Genomic DNA, 8525 nt, shown 5'->3' with positions numbered 1-8525 from the left:
CTAGATACTTTCTTTCTTGTAATGATAGAGAAGATCTTAAGAAATTACTAAGTAAGCTGAAAGAAAAGGCTATGATAGAGAGAATGAAATATGATCCTAAGTTTGCTACTTCTCATATCTTTGTTACTGGTGAGGATTATGAATTCTTCGTTGATCCTGAACTTATTACTTTGGTAGAATCTGATCCTTTCCATGGTTATGAATTTGAAACTATTGTGGCACACCTTATTAAATTAAACAATATAGCCACCCTATTTTCTCATGACAAAAAAAATCACTTTTACTATATTCTTAAGTTATTTCCTTTGTCATTGAAGGGTGATGCTAAAGAATGGTTCAATATTCTTGCTCCTCATTGTGTGTACTTCCCAGGATATGATATATTACTTCTCTGAAAAATATTTTCTTGGTCATATGAAACAAGCTGCCTTACAGGAAATATATAACTTTGTGCAATCTGAGGAAGAGCATCTCCCTGAAGCTTGGGGAGGCTTCACTACAAGAAATATGTCAACTAGTGACCTTCTGTCAGTGACCCTGGAAGAATTGGTCATAGATCTATGACCATTTGAGACCAATTGGTCAAAAGCTGTTCGGGGGGCTCCAAACCCTAAACCATTGCGACCATTTTGGTCAGAAAGGTCGTAATTTCCTTAGCGTATAACTTATTAATTCCCTGATATGGCAATTTCACGCATACCTGAAATTCTTACATTTCTGTCCCACAGTTCAAGGACATTCTGTGGAATGAAGGAAGTTAAAGAAGTCGTAGTGGTGTGTGATCCATCGTACGAAAATGTATTTGAAGGTTCTCTAGACTCATCCTATACTCATTGCCTTTACTTTGAATCGCGATGAACATGCCTTGTTGTTCTCTGAATCTCTGATGATTGCTGGCAGTAGTTGCTTGAAAAAAGCTTAGCTGTAGTTTGGGGTACGTGTTGTGGATGCAGTCCAACTACGGGTCAGCATGCACTCCGCCTGCTCCTTTGCCTAGTGGATAGATAGATAGATATAGTGAATTTCAGATTCACTCAGTTTAATCCATTCTTGCCCCTGACTTTGCTTTGTTGTCCTATCCTATCCTGTCCTGCAGGTACAAGAGATTGGAGGCCTCGCCGCCTTCACCAATGACGTAAGCGTCGCAACCTGCCCCGCCTCTTTAACATCCTTGTTTGCATAGAGTTTATTTAGGGAGACAAATCATGTATAGTAGCAAAAACCAAGTAGCAGTGCTGCCAAGTCCACCTTACATTACGTGTTGTCATTGTGTGGGTTTTTGGGTTTAGTGTGTGGCAGCCCTTCTGAATCATTGCTGTGAGAGGGCTTTGTTCGCTTGTCAGGTCCCACTCAAGGTTTTGGTGTTTAGAGTGGATTGCGTTGTCCGATGACTTCTTAGCTGACACTATGCTTGCAGTGTTTGGAGGTTAATGCCCTTTTGGTGTATCTCCAGTTTAAGTTTTTAGATGTCTAGCCTTTGCATGTACTCCCTCCATACACTAATGTAAGGCGTTTTCCATATCAAAAAATAAATAAATGTAAGACGCTTTTTCAGTTCTAGTGGCAGATTAATTCTGTTCCATCGTTGCCTGATTGGTATTACCAATGTCAGTTGGTTTTGCGTTTGCTCACATGAAGTGACATGATTGTTGTAGTTCACGCATGGCTATCTAGGAAGTTTTTTCTATTGGATTGACATGTAACTTCAGTTTCTGTATATCTGATGAAGTTGCCCTGGTTGGTTCCTGTTCTACTTGATTTGCTAATGCCATTTCATTCCAAACATGATACACTCCGGATTTTGTTTTAAACAAGTTGTATGTGTTTGTTTCAAGGTTAAGTTGTTATTCGAGGAGAACAGAGCTCTTGACGAAGCCAACGAGAGGCTGTTGTGCTTACTGGAGAAGGAGCAGAAACATTAGTCCGAAAGGAAGCACTCTGCCAGCAATTCCACCAAGGTAAAAGCACCAACCAACCCAACCATAAAAGCTCAAGTGTTTACTGATTTTATTTAATTTAGTACACACACATCACAGGCAGTACAATTGTTAGTCGAAATCTGAATTACCCTACTGTTTGTCTACCTTGACCACATTAACAATGTCATTCTTGGTGCTGCAGCAGAAGCGCAAGTCATTGAGCCTGAAGGACACGAGCCTGGTCGACCTGGCCATTGATTTCAACAACAGGCAGCCGATGTCTCCCTTGCAGCCAAACTCCCCAGACTGCAGGGTGCACAAGAAGTGAACCCAACCGGCCGTCCTAACATTCTCTTCTGGATAGCTTCAACTGAAGTGAACTGAACAATCCACCCTTCTGCATCTGGGCTGCTTGCCTCATCTGAATAACTTGCTGGGTTAATTTGGTTGGTTCTTGTCGGTAGAACCTCGGTCATGTAGCCTGCATTTTCCATTTTCCTCTTCCTGTTGGTAGCTACCTGTGTCTATCATGATCCTTTCATGAAAAAAATTAGGAGTGTTATCTTGGTTACGCCACACATCCATCTCCTTTCCCCCCTGCAATCTAGTGTAGTTTAAAATATCCATTTCTTTGTCTGCTCTTGTGAGATCTTCCCATTGGGAAACTTGGCTAGCTGCCCATATCAGTTGATGAACTCTACTATACTATTCAGTTTGGCTGATTTTGTTACATACATACATGGCTTTGTTTTGGTCTGGCAACTCAACTGTGATGCCATTGTTGCTGCTCTGTAAAACTTCTGTATGTGTAGAGCATGCATCCTAATTGTCAATCTCAAGTCTGCACTTATGTATGTTTTTCATGTGAAACACTTATGCATGACTAATTGTTTAGTTGATACAATTTCTTTTGTAGACAAGCATGAAATATGTATTAACTTTCCTGAAAATTGAGCTCTTCTTAACTAATCAAGAACTCCCCTCATTATGTGAAACACCTATGCATATGACTAATTCTGCACGGCAATTCTGTTCAATTCTGATTTCTTTGCTATTCAATTCTGTTCAATTATGAAACACCTATGCATATGACAGTGAAAGCATGTCTACATTAGTACAACTTTGCATGCATATTTTATTGACTAGATATATATGTGTTGATTGTTTGTCTGTTCCCATGTACTGCATATTGTGTAATGGAGTTTGCTTGTATGATGTTTGTGAAAATGTTTGTATTAAAATAATTAACATTGGTGACAACTTACATGGCCATTAGAAATGCGGAAGTGTACAGCGGCCGCGGCCGCACATGCCCTGCTTCTCCTGGTCTCTATGTACCTTGCCTGCATACTGTCTGTTTGTGATTTGTTCTAGCAAGTATCTCCCCAGGATTCACTGGACCAACAACTACTTGTTCTAGCATGTTTATTTCAAGCAATTTGTGATTCATGCTGTTTGATGAACCAGTACCCATGTCGGTAGACTAGTAGAATTTGCAAACTTCAGTTTTCTCACCAGTAGTCACTTATCATGCTGTTCATATCCATACAACATTTGTATTGGTTCTATGTTACAACTGCTACGAACAATTTATTAATGTGGGATGTGGCTCTATGTCCAATTCTGTTTCTTCTCTAAGGAAATCCCCTCTGCCTCTAGTGTGCAACAAGTTGATTGTTATGTCTCTATTATTGTGTAGATTGGCCAAGTGTTCATCGATCTCCAAGCCAGTTTAAGAGCTGGATTGGCTGGTCCAATTCAACACGGATCTGAGTATATGTTGAAACTTTTCGTCCATCAAGCGCCGCCTCTGGCTGCCCCTACGAAGCCCTTGCCTTCGCCAACCTCCACTCCTCCATGAGGTACGCATACATTTCTGTTGTTATTGCTTGCACTTTGTTCCTGATGTATTCCTTTGACTAATGAACCTAGCAGCATCAAAGTCTAGAATATCCACACCAAAATGCATTGGCTTGCTGAACCCTTGTGCTGGTTAGAAATGCAGAATTGTGATATTGTGCTGGGAGCACTCTTGCTACAATTATCAGTTAGATTTCAGCTTTGCATCTTTTCAGGTTTAACAGTTGGTTTACATTGAAACTGTTAAGCAAGTATCAAATTGAGTGCATAGTGTGCAATATGTGTTTAGTAATCTAGTAGCTCATAAGCATCAGACCATATGTTTTCTTATAAGCAAATTATATTGATGGTTGCAAGACAAGTTAAAATATACTAGTGCTACCTTGATTTTTATACTGCTTGCCATTTATTTCTTTGTTTGATGTTTTATACGCTTCTGATGCGTGATCCTTCTAATGCTAGGTGATTTGTTTCTTGGAATTTGGAAGAGGAAGACGATGAAGCGTGGTGGTTATCTATCAATATGCCTTGTGTTCTGGTTGTACTTCATAGCTAGTTACATTGTATTCTGTATTGGTTTGGTTGTATGAACACTATGTAAAGATTGTAATAGGCTAATTTTGGCTATCATTTCAAGTATATAGTTCTGTTTCATTTGAAATATTGATCATTGGTGTACTGTGAAGATGTGAGAAATAGAAAGTTGATGAGTTGGACCTACTTATTGGTAGAGGCCAAGGCCCAAAACGTGAATAGCATGCAAAAAGGCTGAAGCCCAAAAAAGAAGTCAACTTTTAAAAGGTCGAGGCCCAAAAAGAAATGGATCGTAACGTTCTGTGTCTTAGAAACCAAAAAGGCCGAATTGCTGGGCTTATCCCATGTAGCTAGCGTAAATTGACAGGAAAAAAATATATAAAAGGCTGAATTAATTGGCTAGGCCCATGTAAAACACTCAATCGGACTGGGCTGATTCTTGTTAGTGACCTTTTCAATTGGTCGTAGTTTTGCCACGTTAGATTGCCACGTCGGATCCGACGTGGGCTTGGCAGACAGCTAGTGACCAAAACAAAAGATCATGGGTTCAACGACCTTCTGTTTTGGTCGTAAACGTCTACGACCTTCTCACAGAGAAGGTCGTTAATTTCAGTTTACGATCGCAAGCTTTTGACCTTCCGTTTTTGGTCACAAAAAGGTCGCAAATGAAAAACAATGACCTTTCAGTGACCAATAGTCAAGGTCACAAGTTGACATATTTCTTGCAGTGCTTCTCCAATTCACTACAGGAATCAGCTACTTTGTCGTCTGCCATCGCAGATGGCAAAGGACCAACCCACGGACAGGCAAACACCTTTGCCGTCTGCTGACTGATGGCCCCATTTTCAGCATTGAAAGTCACAATAATGCGCTTCTTTGTCGTCTGCAGAAGCATAGCGGACGACAAAGATGTTTGCTGTCGGTCCTCCTTGCCATGCTAATGACAAAGCTCAGGGACGACAACGTATAGCTGTTATCCCCATTAGGTGGCTAACGGCAGACTTTGATATCTGCCAGTTGACGGCAGATATGCACTTGCCTTTGCCGTCTACTGGCTGACGTCAGCTTACCTGTGGCACACGTCACTCATGCTCTACCTTCATAATTTGTGTGTATCTTGTTTGCTGTCTACCAGCTGACGGCGGAATGACCAAATGGGTTAGACCTGGTGGTCCCAGGTTGCATAGGTTGCTGCCACATGGCACCGTTGCCATCCGCCTACCGACAACAAAGGGCTTTGCCGTCGGCTGGCAGACGGCAAAATGCCCGTATTGCCACTTTTTTGTTTGTTTTCTATTATTTCCCTGCATTTTTGAAACACAAATATGATATAGTTTCAAGCTGAAGCATAAGCCATGTATCCAACATATAACAACCCCATCAATGCAAGAGAACACATAGGGTACTAAAAGATCCAATACATACATGGTATCAAGGAGTTCATCCATATATACATACATAGGTTCACATTGTCCATCAATACAAATCAAAACAAAATCTAAACACTAGCAGTCCATCAATGCCAGTTTCCATGAAGTGAATCAAATCTGCAAAAATGGGAGTAAGAAAGTTAGAAGAAGAAAAATAAGAAGAATAAGAATAAGAAGAGGGAGTAGAATATGGAGAAAAAGAAAGAAGAAGAAAATATATTCTTCCTTTTTCTTTTCTTTCTTTTTATCATATTTCTTCTTCTCTTCTATCTTTTTATCCTTTTCCTTCTCATTCTTCTTCTTTTATTCTTTCTTTTTTCTTCTCTTTCTTCTTCTACTCTTTCTTTTTCTCCTCTTCCTTGTTTTTCTTATTCTTATTCCTTATTTATGTCATTTTAGAGCTAACTTAGGTAAATATGCCATTTTAGAGCTAACTAAGCTTATTATGTCATTTTGGAGGAAAAGAAGGTAAATATAGGTCATTATTGAGCTAACTTAGGTAATTATGCCATTTTTGAGCTAACTAAGCTCACTATCTCAATTTGGAGGAAAATAAGGTAAGTACATGTCATTTTTTGCTAACCTAGGTAATTATGCCATTTTTGAGCTAACTAAACTTATTATGTCAATTTGGAGGAAAATGAGGTAAGTATAGGTCATTTTTGTGCTAACTTAGGTAATTATGCCATTTTTAGCTAACTTAGGTAAGTATAGGTCATTATTGAGCTAACTTAGCTTATGCCATTTTGGAGGAAAATAAGCTAAGTATAGGTTATTCATTGAGATTAACCAACATTGAGTGCAAGCATGATTAGGATATAAATCACTATGAACATAAATATCGTGGAGGCTATGTTGATTTTGATTCAACTACATGCGCGAACATGTGCCAAGTCAAGCCACTTAAATCATTCAAAGGAGGATAACATCCTATCATACTACATCATTTCCATTTTAAAAGCATGTTGGCACGCAAGGTAAACCATTATCAACTCCTAGCTAATTAAGCATGGCATGAGTAACTATAATCTCTAATTGTCATTGCAAACATGTTTCATTCATAATGGGCTGAATCAAGAACGATGAGCTAATCATATTTACAAAAACAAAATAGGTTGAGCTCGTACCAGCTTTTTTCCATCTCAATCATTTCATCAAATATTGTCATTATTGCTTTTCACTTGCACGATCGAATGGTGTGAATAATAATAAGAGTGCATGTGCATTGGACTAAGCTAGAATCTGCAAACATTTATTCAAAGGAGAAGACAAGGTAATATGGGCTCTTTGTTAGATCAACAATAATGCAAATGAGAGCCACTCAACTTTTCATCATGGTCTTCTCCTTACGACCCAAAGAAAAGAAAAATAAATTCAAAGAAACACACTGAAATATTTTTGGAGTTTTTGTTTTTCTAAAGAAAGTAAAACAAGAATGAGAAAAACTATTTACACGGGAAAGCTCCCAACAAGCAAAAGAAGAACAAGAAATCTTTTTTGGTTTTCTTTTAATACTACTAATAAATAAAATAGAAAGAAGACTAAAAAGAAGTGAGAACTATTTTTTTGGATTTTCTCAAAGTTTTTCAAACACACAAGAAGAAAGCATGAATTATACAATGAAAAAGTATGAACACCGACAACTGAAATGAGTGTGTGAACACGAATGTAATGTCGGTGAGAAATACGTACTCTCCCAAGCTTAGGCTTTTGTCCTAAGTTGGTCTAGGGCCATGGCTGGCCTGGATAGTATCCGAAGTCGTAGTTGGGGTTGTACTGGGCTGCGGCAGCTACCGCTTGGCGGGCTGCCTCATGGATGCGAGCGGCCTCCTCTGCTCTCTCATACTCGTCCGCCTCCGCCCTGGTTATGAAGTATCTTTGTTTTATCTAAAAGTCAAAGAAGGCAGGAGCAGGAAGTGTAATACGGAAGGCGCGCAACCTGTCAAAGATTAGTCGGTAGAGGAGGGACTGTTTGTTCCTCCCAAGAAACTGGTAACGCGCCATAGCATTATAATCAAGGAAAGCAGGTGGCAACTGAGCATCATTTTCTCTTATGGGGACACCAAGATAATTAGCTAAGCGGGTGGCATAAATTCCACCAAAGAAATCCCCATCTTTAGCATTATTATGTAACCGACGTGCAATGATAGCCCCCAAATTAAATCGTTTATCATTCAGTACTGCGCTCTAAGGACAATGAGATCAGGGGCGCACAGGTGTCTATGATCATGTTTACCATTAATGCATCTACCAATAAAGAGAGCAAAGTAATGTAAAGCAGGAAAGTGAATGCTCCCTATGGTAGCTTGGGTCATGGTTCTGGTTTCTCCTACAGTGATGCTAGCAAGGAACTCAGAACAATCAGATTTACGAGGCTCAATACAACTGCCCCATTGAGGAATTTTGCATGCATCATTAAAATCTTCTAGGTCCATGGTATATGATTTATCATAAAGATCAAATAAAACGGAATGAGTATTGCGCTTGGATGTAAACTCAAATCTCAACACAAATGAATCAGTGAGGTGATAATATTGTCGGCACTTATCTGACATGAAGTCTTCAAGGCCGGCATTTTGCACATATGCGTCAAATTCCTCCTTAAAACTTGCATGAACCATGAATTGATCCGACGACCATTCACAAGCCTACACTAGAGCTCCCCTTGGTGGCTCAAGGTTTGGCTCACGTATTGCGAGCATTGGGGCTTTCTTTGTCGAGGAACCCTCTGGTATATCTTCCTAAACATTTTCTTCCTCTAAAAAACTTCTGAAATTTTTAG

At 39.5% G+C, this 8525-nt stretch overlaps 1 long non-coding RNA gene across 3 annotated transcripts; it reads left to right on the top strand.

Annotated features, from left to right (window-relative positions):
• The first annotated feature begins 701 nt into the window (after positions 1-701).
• Positions 702-4499, top strand: LOC119341000. Of its 3 annotated transcripts, XR_005164809.1 has the most exons (6): positions 702-808; positions 1097-1135; positions 1836-1958; positions 2122-2365; positions 3619-3781; positions 4242-4499. It is a non-coding gene; the product is annotated as an uncharacterized LOC119341000 (long non-coding RNA). The 3 variants fall into 3 exon arrangements; XR_005164808.1 differs by having other exon boundaries at positions 2125-3781; XR_005164807.1 differs by having other exon boundaries at positions 2122-3781.
• Positions 4500-8525: the final 4026 nt, after the last annotated feature.

The sequence above is a fragment of the Triticum dicoccoides genome, chromosome 7B (assembly GCF_002162155.2).
Source record: "Triticum dicoccoides isolate Atlit2015 ecotype Zavitan chromosome 7B, WEW_v2.0, whole genome shotgun sequence".
NCBI classification, from domain to species: Eukaryota; Viridiplantae; Streptophyta; class Magnoliopsida; order Poales; family Poaceae; genus Triticum; species Triticum dicoccoides.
Note: the sequence above shows the minus strand (reverse complement) of the source record. Positions and strands in the feature narration are given on the sequence as shown.